Source organism: Trachypithecus francoisi, unplaced genomic scaffold (genome assembly GCF_009764315.1).
Source record: "Trachypithecus francoisi isolate TF-2019V2 unplaced genomic scaffold, Tfra_2.0 Lachesis_group5, whole genome shotgun sequence".
NCBI lineage: Eukaryota > Metazoa > Chordata > Mammalia > Primates > Cercopithecidae > Trachypithecus > Trachypithecus francoisi.
The window spans coordinates 11511572-11524381 of NW_022681470.1; positions in this window are offsets into that span (position 1 = coordinate 11511572).

Here is a 12810-nt window from a genome sequence, read left to right on the forward strand (position 1 = left end):
GTGTCAGGATGGCCGAGTGGTCTAAGGCGCAATTTGCATTTTATTTTTAGCATTGGGTTAGGTTTTGTAAATTTCCAGTAGAATGACAATATGTGTATAAATACTCTCCGTGGTGGAACTAGTAATGTTTTGCCCTATCTCATGGAAGTATACTAGTCACCTTACCTAAAAACTTGACCTATCCTTGTAGCCATGACGACTAACCAACTCCTAAACCATTATTATTTATGTGAATGTTTACTCTTATGAGTCTCTAAACGAACAACCAGTGAGCTCCCAAAAAGTCGGGTAAAAGTCTTCCATGAGCAATGACTGTATTCTGAAATTGGCTCATGATTTAATGTTAAACGATTTGATCTTCCAAATTTAGAATATATCAAATTGACGTTTTAAAGTACTTTATTCAGAACTATGCAGAGACGGGTTTCTTAATTACTCCATTCTACCCAGATGGTAGGTAAAATAATATAAAAACTCTTACCACGTCTTCATTTTGGCATTTTAACAAGGTTGTAAACTTTTCTAGCAAGAGTTATGGTTATTATTTCTTTAGTTCTCTCAATGTAAGTGGAATAATGCTAAATGGCCTAGACACTCGACGATTCTTATTCACCCTACGCAGTCTTCACCAGCAAGTAGACATAGAGCAGAGGCTATTTATAAAACATACCGTTTATGTGGACTTTAAAACACAAAAATACAAAACTATGACGTTTGTAGATCTCCAGTCTATTCTAAAAGTGTAAAAATATGTTTGAGAATGATATACAACATTTATTTTCAAAAAGAAAACCAAAGCAAATATAACAAGTGTTTTAATATTGGTGATGGGCATATTGGTGGAATATTATTTTTAGTACTCTGATATTCTGTTATATTTCATAATTGTATAACGAAGTAATTTTTACAAGAAAGCAACTTCAGTGAAAGCTATGAAAACTTTTTACTTACAGCTTTTTTAAAAAAAATTTAACCCTTTTGGATGATTTAGTTATAATTCCCTAGTTTCTTCTTCTGGTGGACAATTGTAGTAAGAAAATTTGTTTTCCAGTGCAGAGATCATAGGATACTAACTAACCTCAATTTTAAGTGTACTTAAGAAAAAATACATATAATTTGGATACAGCTTAAAGTTTATGTTTACTGTATTTAATTCTTATTGTAGACTCAGACTAACAGAAATTAACAAGTAGACCTTTTTCTAGGCACAAAACTATAGTTCATTAAATAGAAAAAAATTATTTACCATTTTCATTAGAATGTAATATTTGATATCTATATATTTTGTAATTTGTATTAAAATATTTATTGGCTGCACATCATGGCTCACACTTGTTATCCCAGTGTTTTGAGAGGCCAAAATGGGATGATTGCTTGAGGCCAGGAGTTCAAAGTAAGCTTGGGCAATGGAGACCTCATCTCTACAAAAAAAAAAAAAAATTATTAGCTAGGCATAGTGGCACAAACCCATAGTCCTAGCTACTTGGGAGGCTGAGATAGGAGGATTGCTTGAGCCCAGGAGTTTGAGGCTGCAGTGAGCTATGATCAAGCCACTACCCTCCAGCCTGAGTAACAGCAAGACCTTGTCTCAAAAAAAATAAATTCTCATTTTCTCAATTCATGTTATGTATAATAGTTTATTTTGCTTTTTACTGTCTTAATATTTCTTTATTATAATACAATATTTATATTCAATGGATAACACTCCATTTTAAATCTTTATTAATCACAAAATTAATAATAAAAAGTTTAGAGGATGACATTTCTATGTTTCCTAGTCCACATTTGGGAAGTATTCTTCTTTATGATTAATTTCATATTCTGCAAGAGAAGGAAAAATGGTATTTTTGCTTTTTTAATTAAGAGTTTTTCTGCAGTCATCTAATTAAGAATGGGCCATCATAGCCCACTTATTCACTTGGCAGGATGCTAGACAGCCCTAAAGAAGAAAAAAATTAGGACAAATGTTAGCTTTTTCATTTTGACTTACAATTGACTAAACTCCCCAATGATGTACGTGAGCTTAAAAAATTAACTTCTTCCTCAAGGTTTCTACAGAAACTCAGCTAAAATACTCAATGTTATTTTAATTCAGCTTCTTTCAATTAAGATCACATACATTAAAGGCTTTATTACTGACTTGAAAGCCTCTGGAATTGTCATCAGATCATTATAAAATTAGGATTAGAGAGCTTCTAACATCCTGAGATTTAGCCCATTTCTTGTTAACTCAGATTTCCTGTTTCAAAATCTCTAAGGAACATTTCATACCTATCTTCTTATCCCACTTCAGAACTCAACAAACCAACATTTTACAAAATTTCCATTTTATTTACATCCTTATTGCGTATGTTCTAAAATACTGTAATTCTTATGAGCACCTGTCCTAGAAATAAATCCCTGGGGAATTCACCACAAGCCAGTCCTCAGGTCACATGGCCTGAATCTCTGGGTCTGCATTAATGCAAGATGGCCAGATGGCCAGAAATTACATAACGAATGATGACGATAGTGATGAAACTTCATTTATTGAACATTTACTATGCTCCAAGCACTTCCATTTTATTTTTTCCTTTCATCTTCGCAGCAATGTCATTTTTGAAAAAAAGAAATGAAGGCTTAAAGAAGTTAAGTAGCTTGGCCAAGATTATGCAGCTGCTGAGTGATGACACAGGGGTCTGAGGACTTATGCTCCTCCCCTACCTCCATCCCAAAGCGGAAAGCACAAAAAAGAGTCTAGACTAGCATGAACTATAAAAGGCTCTGGCAGCCCGGGGAGATCTGTCCCTGGTTTCAGACCAAAGCAGCTCCTGCTAGCTCTTGGAATACCAAGTAAGTTCTGGAAAGAGACAGGGATTACTATGTGTTCAGAAATAAAATCCAATTTGTGCCTTTCTCCACAGTTTGGATTCTTAGGGGAATCAGTTTTTCAAGACTCGAAGGTTATTCACCACTATCGTATTAGTTCCTTTACAAATTATGAAGCCCCAAACTACAATTAGTATTCCAATTTTCAGGGTCAGGACTGAACTACATGCAGGTAGAAAAAGTACACAGGAGCTACCTTTTGGCATCAGAGGAGCCCTAGACATCCCAGAGAAGGGTGACCCCACCTGACGAAAAGTTTGCTTGTCACTGTAGTCCCCTCTTATCCACAGCTTTGCTTTCTGCAGTTCCAGTTACTCCAAGTTCCAAAATATAAAATGGAAAATTCCAGAAATAAACAAATTCCTACATTTTTAATTGTGTGCCCGTCTGAGTAGCATGATGAAACAGGAATCATCCCTTTGTCCAGCGTATCCACTCTTCTGCACACCCCACAGTAGCTGTTTCAATGACCAAATCAACTATCCTAGTATCATGCTGCCTGTGTTCAAGTATACCTTATTTTACTTCATAATGACGCCAAAGTGCATGACTAGTGATGCTGGCATATTGTGATTATTGTTCTATTTTATTACTAGTTATCGTTGTTCATCTCTTACTGTGCCTCTTATAAACTAAACTTGAACCTAGGTTTGTATGTATAGGGGAAAAACAGTATACATAGGGTTCAGTCCTATCCATGGTTTTGAGCATCCCCTGGGGTCTTGGAATGTATCCCCTACAGATTAGGAGGTAGGGTTCCTAAGGAAATGTGGGTTCCCCAGCCACATTCCCAACTCAAATTGCCTAGTGGCTTCCTTCCCAGGTAGGTTATTCTGACTGGTACGTGTCCCTGAAGGCAGATCTTCCTCCTGATTTGCCTGTTTCTGTTGTACTACAGCTCGAATCCAAACTCTGATCACCATCTTTGATTCCTCTCTCACCTTCCCCACTGAATATCAGTGTCTTTTTATAAGTAAAAGGCATTTTCCTGATTCTTGTCTTTATATCCCAGAGTATTTCACTAACGTCATCCCTAATCTTCCTGTTTCTTATGGTTTTCCAGAGCAAATCATCTTGCTGACTCCCACCAGCACCACCCCCTATAACAATGTTTCCCTCTTGTCACTTCCTCACCCAACAAGAACTAGAACCGTTGACGGGTGGCCCCCGATGCCTGCAGGTTTGTTCAAACCCCTCAGCCTGGCTTTGGAGACTTCCCACGATATAGCCTTGAACATACCTTTTCAATATTTATTTCCTAGTATTCCCGTTTTGGATCCCAACCAGACTACTGTGCTGCAGATTAAAAAGCTACTCAGCTGTGCCTCTTCTTTTGCTATTTCTTTAGCCACCCAGGGCCACAAAATCCTGCTGAAATCCACTCCATGCTTCAAGGACTAGTTCAAAGCCCCCTTCTGGGCTTTGATTACTCTGGCCAGAGATTGTATCTCCCTCCTGTGAACCACAGCCCTTGATCCTGTATTGCCCAGGACTGCAGGTGTACCTTTAAGGGTAATGTCCCTCAAATGCAATAACCACTGCCTAGAGGCAGAGAAAATGTGTCCACTTTTTAATTATACTTCTTCTTTTCTTTATGGGTAATAATTAAGAATCCTTTCTGTCAATGGTCACAAACTGCTTGTTTACCATTTTGTACACAGCTTTCTACTTTCACTTTCCTTTCAAGAAAATTCCATTTTGAAACACCTTTCTTCTTTTTATCACTTCCTCTACGTGGAGTTCATTCTTTAACTGCAAGGTGTTAACCACTTTGCTGTGTTCAGTAACACAAAAGTAACCTCCAAACTCTTGTGTCCACAGAGTTTGTCCCAGAATGAGACCGATCTCTAATGTCTTCCAGGTATTCACAGAACAACAGGACATGAGCTGGTTCTTTGAACTCTTTATTCATTCATTCGACATTTATTGTGCGTGTCCTAGGCTTTGTCCTAGCAAATAAAGCACCAGCCCTATCTTCATGGGGCTTTTGTTCTAGGGGAGGAGCTAGAAACCAACAAGTAAATGTGTATGTCAGGTGCATTGAGTGCTACCAAAAAATACAAAGCAGAAGCCAGGAGGAGTAGCTTGTGCCTGTAGTCCCAGCTACTGGGAGGCAGAGGTGGAGGCAGTAGGATTGCTTGAGTTCAAGTCCAGCCTGGGCAACATAGTGAGACCCTGTCAAGAAAGAAAAGAAAAGAAAGAGAGAGAAAGAGAGAGAGGGAAAGAAGGAAGGAAGGAAGAAGGAAGGAAGGAAGGAAGGAAGGAAGGAAGGAAGGAAGGGGCAAGCAGGATAAAGGTAACAGAGGGGCCAGCTTTATAGAGAAAATGGTCAGGGAAGACATCCCTGATGAGGTCACATGGCAACACTAGCTTGAATCAAGCCAGGGAATGAGCCTTGTAGGTATCTAAGGGAAGAGCACTCCACACAGAGGGATTGATTGGTACGTACGAAGGCTTGGAGCTGAGAGTGTACATGGCACGTGTGAAGGATTGCGAGGAAGGCAGTGCAGTGGTGCACTATGGGCAGAGCAAAGGAGGGAGTGGGAGGGTGCTGGATGATGAGGTCAGGGAGGCAGCGAACACAATACATATCCTGCCCATTCCGAATGGGAACATTCATTGCTTTTTTTCAGGAAAAGAGTTTAGTGTGCTCAGTCTGGTTTAAACTAGGCCACCCATTTTAACATCTAACCTGAATCTCCATGCTTTCTATACATTTGTAATTCCTGGACACTAGAAATCTACCATCTAAGTAGAAATTCTCCTTACCTGTTGAAGTTCGCTAAGAGGTCCAACTTGGTGGATTATATTTATTTATTTATTGCAATATTAAGACACCCTACATTTTACCAGCCTTGTTATTGACTTGAGAGATGGCTTAAACAAATGGACTCATATTCACCTGCTCCCAGGAATCAGGACAAGGTAGTGGCCATAAGGATGGGCTTTCAAGCCAGACTTAGTCCTCATGCCTTCTTTGCCACTCACTAGCAAGTTACCTAACTGTGTAAACCTCTGTTTTTCTATGTATACGATGAGGATAATAGGAGTACCTCATAAGGTTGCTGTTGATATTAAATGAGATAATGAATATAACTTGCAGAATGTAATGCCTAGAATATGAACACAGTCACTAAATGGTACACGCATGTATGTGCATGGATTTATGTAGTTGTTTGTGGCTCCTGTTAAATTAAGAACTCAAATTATTTATATTATCAGAAATAAAATCAATCAGATTTGATATGTTCAGTGCAACAACTTTAAAAATACAGATTTTTCTAATTTTTCCAATATTATTATTACCAATATTGAAAGGGTTCTTTGATAAATTCTCATCTAGAACATAAACACACTTACCTTCTCATAAATATTTCACTATCTTTTAGAATTTTTTTTAGTTACAAGTCATAGAAACCTAAAAAAAAAATAAAAAATAAAAAATAAAAACTAGGGGCTTAAACAACAGAGATCATTTATCTCATGTAACTTTAAGTCTAAAACTAGGCAGTCCAAAACTAGTGCCATGGCTCCATGATGTCATCGGTGTGCCAACCTCCTGTCTTTCAGTCCATCATCCTTAGTTCATGGAGTCAAGTCTCGTTGCTGCAAATGGCTGCTGCAGCAGCCGTTGAATTGAAATTTCAGATGGGAGCAAGGCGTGTATGATAGGGCAAAGGGAGCATGCCCTATGGGTGAATCCACCAGTTGAAAAGCTTTCCCGGAAATTTCACCAGTAATTTTCACTTCTATCTCATTGGCCAGAATTTAGTCACCTATCTTTATAAGAGAGGCAATGGAAATATAGGTTTTAGCTGGCTGCATTGCCACCCTCAACAAAATTAGGGTTCTCTTGGCAAGAAAAAAAAAAGGGAAGGTGAACATCGAATAGGCAACTGGTAGATTTGGCCTCAACTTTCTTATAATTGTCTTTTCATATGATACATGTACATAATATGTTAGGATTTTATGGTTGAGGATAATCTCACAAACCGTGGGGAATCCCTTAAGAAAAGAGATACGTTTTGTGTCATCAAATGAGGTTTCATGTTCATAATCTCCAAGTAGAAATACTTTAGGTATTCCTCAGACATCTAAAAAATTTAATTACATAATTTACTAAAATAGCCTCCTTTGTTTTCATGTTCCAGTTTAATCAAATGTTCCTGTCAGAGCGTGAGGCTGTAGTGAGCTATGATCACGCCACTGCACTCTGGCCTGGACAACAGAGCAAGAACCTATCTCTAAAAAACTTCCTAACACACACATTGGATGTCTTTTGTATATAACATATTGGCATAGGGTTTGGGGTATTTTTTGTTTTGGGGGGTTTTTTACTACAAGATCCTACCATGTTCTAGCTTCAACTTCATATAACTATATTTGTCTGGGGTAGGGGTGGCGCAGGAGAAAAGAGGAGGTTACAGATAAAGCTAAGACTCTGATGCTTTGAGAAGGTTATAAAATCCAGGAGAATGTTGACACCGACTTCTACAGTTCTTAGTTGAATTTAAACCAAGTAACAGTGCTATGATACAATTATCTTTCCAATTTGTCGTTGGCTGTCATGATCACAGTGAAATTTCTAAAGGTGAAGGACTAAGGAATGTGAGTTAGAGAAATGGAGCTCTAAACCTCAAATTGACATGATCTTTCAGCCTCTGTGCTGTGATAGTTGGCAGAATTCTGTGCTTACACTTCAGGTGGCAGGTGTACTGAGCCACCAATGGGTGCCTGGTTCAGCCATGAAGGTTGAGGATGCCCAAACCAACATCCTCTCCTTGATATATGCTGTGCACTAATGAGAACTAAAGCCAGATGTGCAGGGCAGACCTACCCTAAAGCCCCACTTGGAGGGTTTTCAACTGATGCTCTTGAGCCAATCCACTCATTCATTCAGCATTATTTCTGCCTGGTTCTGTGCTCGCTTCCTGGAGTGCAGAGTGAACAAGGCAGAGTGAACAAGGCAGTGCCTGCTTCCTGGAGCCTATAGCATGCACAGTGCAGACAGGTGAGTGCTATGACAGGTACATAAGATGGGGTGGTGAGGGGACAGACTGGTGAAGGCCATAAGGGAAATGCTCCTTGGAGCAAGTGACTTGTAAGCTGAATGGTAAGAAGGCATTATCCAGATCTGAGGCGGGATAGGCCAGGAAGACCAGTGGCCCTCATGATTAAAGGGAGTAAGAAGGACCAAGGCCGAAGGAAAGATCTCAGAGATGAACCCAAGAAGCAAAGAAATCCCAGGAATCTGCATGTGATCTGAGATGGGCCAAGGCATTACATAAAAGCTCATCACTGATTTATTTTTAAGTTTTATATTGTACTTAGAGGAATCAGGAATTTAGCAGACATTCCAAATTCCCTGAAGTCTCATCTTTTGCCTCGATTGTGAAATCTCAGGGTCTATGGAAATATTTTGCCTGGGCTACACCAATGGGTTATCTGGATTGGCAGTTATCGACCTTCTTTTCCTACCATAGTTTATTAATGATTTGTTTGTTTAAAAACAAAAAGTTTTTGAGCACCTATTATGGACAAGGGGCTGAGCTAGGTGCCAAAAATACAAATGTAACAGGATGGCACTCTCTCGTCTCAGCCTCAGCTAAGGCACCAGAAGGTCAAAAACAATAAAACAGGTAGCAAAGACTCCCACATCCTAAAGAGAATATTAGGACACCTACGTGGGATTTGCAGAGAGGGTGCCGGAAACTGATTTTGAGGCTTACAGTGGAGGTGGAAGCGGATAAGAGAGATGATTTCTTGGGAGAAAGTCGGAGTGTTGTCCTATCCCTAACCCCACTCACCCCATCTCAGGGAGGAGACGCAGGGGGCACAAGAGGTGCATCCGCCACTCACCTCAAGCCAGGAAGACAGGCTGAAAGGAGACTACACAGAAAGCTTGATATGGGTCCCCTGGAGATTTCTATCTGACTCATGCCTGAGAAATACAAATAGTAAGTGTCTCTTTTGGCAGAACCATACACAGCCACAGCAGGAGCTAGCTGCCAGCCACAGACTGCAGATAGAAGTATTTCCCTTAGACCAGTTATGGCAGGCAACTTAGGACTATCTTAAGGGAGCCTACCCAAGAAAGCTTCCTGCCAGGGGCTGGATAACCTCAGCACAAAGAGACTGAATGGAGGTGTGCTGAAGATGCAGAAGCCGGGGCTGGGGAGAGGTGAGGTGCGGGAGGCATTGGCACTTGTAGGGAGCTGAAGAGGAGAGGGGTGGGCCCTCTGAGCAACCCCTGAAAATATCACTCAGAGAAAGAATCAGGTTTAAAGATCTTCCCAATGCTGGTAACTTAAGACCATTCCTGCTATGCTCTCGGCCTCACTCTCAGTGACCACCTCCAGCCCTGGAAGGTGAAAGGGGCCTGGTGGGGGTGCGAGGAGGAGCAGCTCAAAGGAGGGAAATTAAAGGGAAGTTGACCTCATAGTCCATCCTTCAGTTTTGGGTTCCTCAGCCAGATGCTCCCAATCTCTGGAAGGAGACACACTTTCTATTTGAAGCTTAAAGTCACGGTTGTGAAACTGGACTGAACATTCCAGCATAGAGCCAAGACTGTGCTCGTGACTAAAAGTGACAGGAATGTCCTCCAGGCGAAAAAACAAGCCTCTAAATGGTTGTAAAGGGACAGTGAGAGAAAAGAATACAGTTGCTTTCAGCATCCCTGTTGAACTCTGGTCTTTCAATGTAACAATCGCACAAAGGTGCATAACGCACACAAGATTTGCCTTCAGGAATCATACAAAGTCTAACTGAAAAAAGGCTCAAAGCAGTGATAGCACAGCATGCTAAAATGTAGGGCTGCAGTTGCAGGAACTCTGAGGAAAGAAGAAGGCTTCAACCTTTTGTTGACGTTGAGGTAGGGTTGCCAGGTAAAAGACAGGACACCCAAATAAATTTAAATTTCAGATAAGCCTCCAATAATTTCTTAGTATAAGTATGTGTCTTGCAATACTTTTGTTTGTTAACTCTGGTAAGGCTTTGCTCAAGGCACAGAGGGCCCTGGAAACCCCTTTGTTGATCTGACCTCTCCTCCTTGTTGCTCTTTTTCTTCCTGGACTTTGAGTTCTACCGACACGCCTGGCCACCCATGGATGACTGGCATACTACCTTCCATCATCTACTGGGTTTTATTTTTAATTTAATTTAATTTAATTTTTTTTTTTTTTTTGAGATTGAAGCCTTGCTCCGTTGCCCCCATGCTGGAGTTCAGTGACGCCATCTCAGCTCACTGCAACTTAAACCCGGGTTCAAGCAATTCTCATGCCTCAGCCTCCTGAGTAGGTGGAATTACAGGCCACTATGCCCGGCTAATTTTTGTATTTTCCCTAGAGACTGGGTTTCGCCATGTTGACCAGGCTGGTCTTGAATTCCTGACCTCAAGTGATCCACCCACCTCGGCCTCCCAAAGTGCTGGGATTCCAGGGGTGAGCCACCGTGCCCCACCCATCTACTGTTTTTTATAACTGCCTCCAGAGAAACTGTGAGAATCCAAATAAGATCATCCAAATATCACCTCTAGGCTGTGACTTATAGATTATCTCCAGTGTCCACCTCTGCCCCTAAGCTCTACAATTATATCCAACTATCTACTCAGCCTCTTCATGTGAATGCACAGCAGACAGCTCAAACAGGATGTTTCCCAGACAGAGCCCCCATCTCCCAAATCTCTTCCCCAAACCTCTTGCTCTTAAGTCTTCCCCATCTCAGTGGATGGTGCCTCGTTATCAAGCCAAAGACAGGAATCGTCTTTGGATTAACTGTCTTCCCTCACTCCCCACGTCTAATCCATCAGCAAGTCCTACTTCTAAATATATCTCAAATCTGGATGCTTCTAATTTCGCCATTGCCAGTGCCCTAGTCAGAGGTCCGCCTAACCTCTGCCCTGCTTCCAAAGCCTCTCTCTCCTGCCTCTGCTCAGTCTAGTCCCCCTATACCTCTTCTCTTTGTCCTTAAGTAGAATTCATGCCCTTGATCAAACACGTACAGGGACCTGCTTCTCTGTTCTTTCCCACCCCTCTTATTATCCCATACCCGCCCCTTTATTCAATGCACTTTAACTGCACTGGCCAAGGCCACCCACTAAGCCCTCCTCTGTGGAGCACTCTCCCTGCGAGGGTCACATGACTGGTGCCTTGTCACTATTTGGATGCTGGCTGAAACATCCTGTACAAGAGGCCTCCCTGACAACCATTTCTTTTTTTTTTTTTTTCTTTTTTCTGAGACAGAGTTTCGCTCTTGTCACCCAGGCTAGAGTGCAATGGCACAATCTTGGCCTACTGCAACCTTCGCCTCTAGGGTTCAAGCGATTCTCCTGACTCGACCTCCCAAGTAGCTGGGATTACAGGTGAACGCCACCATGCCCGGCTAATTTTTTGTTATTTTTAGTAGAGACCGGGTTTCACTCTGTTGGTCAGGCTGATCTCAAACTCCTGTCCTCAGGTGATCCACCCACCTCAGCCTCCCAAAGTGCTGGGATTACAAGCATGAGCCACCACGACCAGCCTCCTGACCACCATTTCTAAGGTATCAGCCTTCACTCATCACTTTCCCCATCATTACCTTGCCTTATTTCCATCTAAATTGGTCATCACTACCCAAAACTATCTCATGTATTGCTTGCCAAGCAGAAATCAAAATCTTTGACAAAGTGAAGATAGCTAACGTCTATTACCTCCCCTTCAGTCCAGCTGACTGCTCATTTTGTCAGAAGAGGAAGTTACAGTCTGACAGGATTTGTTCTTTACAAGGCCAAGCTGTTTGCTACCATTCTTATGAAAATATTAATAAAATAGTTACACAGTTACTTTCTTCCAGTCTCTTTCCTGATAGACAGGTTAGGCTTATCAGTCCAGACACTTCTAGATTATTCTTTTTCTAAATATATAACTTATTATTTTGGTTAATATCCAAAATTCTCCTGCACGAAATCTTCAAGATGAAACCAATGCCTGCTCAGTACTTCAAAAGGTAAATAACAAATTTGTCAATACATATGACTCAGATCTTTCCTCTCCATTGTTTCTTTAGGTTCAATGTGTACCTTCAAAATAAAACCACACAGTGATACTCCTGTACAGATAGATAGATTGATGGATAAATAGATAGTTGTTTTTTTCCAAGTCTCTATCCTGTGGTGTCATTTCAAATCAGATTTCTATGTCCATCCAATAAGAAAAAATACTTACGTTTGTTAATATATCTCATTACTGAACTATTTAGTCTTTTCCAATTTTTCTCTATAGAGTTTGCTTTAATTCTCTCATTGTATCTACTAATTTTCATCATTCATGTTTCTCCTAGTAAACTACCCCACATTCGATTTTGTTTTTATTTTTTTGAGAGATTGGGTCTCACTCTTTCACCCAGGCTAGAGTGCAGTGACACAATCACAGCTTACTATAATCTCAAACTCCCAGACACAAATGATCCTCCCTCCTCAGCCTCCCAAGTAGCTGGAACTACAGGTGCGCACCAACATTCTCAGCTAATTTTTCTTTTTAACTCTTTTGCAGAGACAGTAGTCTCACTATGTTGCCCAGGCTGGTCTCGAACTTCCGGGCTCAAGCAATCCTCTCACCTCTGCCTCTCAAAATGCTGAGATTACACATGTGACCCACCATGCTGAACCCCCACTTTCACTCCTGTAACATTCCCTTGTATATTCCATGTCCTAGAAAGTGTTTTCACTTAGTCAATTAGTTTCCATTTAACATTTTTCTGTTTTTCCATATATGGACATCACTGTTTTGTTCTTAATAAAGTGTGTGTGGGAATGTTCAGTCCTCCTGCTCTGGCTTCATTTTTCACTTCTTTTTCAATTTCTATGCATTCAATTTGGATACTCGTAAAATACATTTTAATTATTTGTTCATCAACCTTAATCTGTTCAGTATATCTTTCAGTTAAAACAATTCTTCCTTGTTTCCA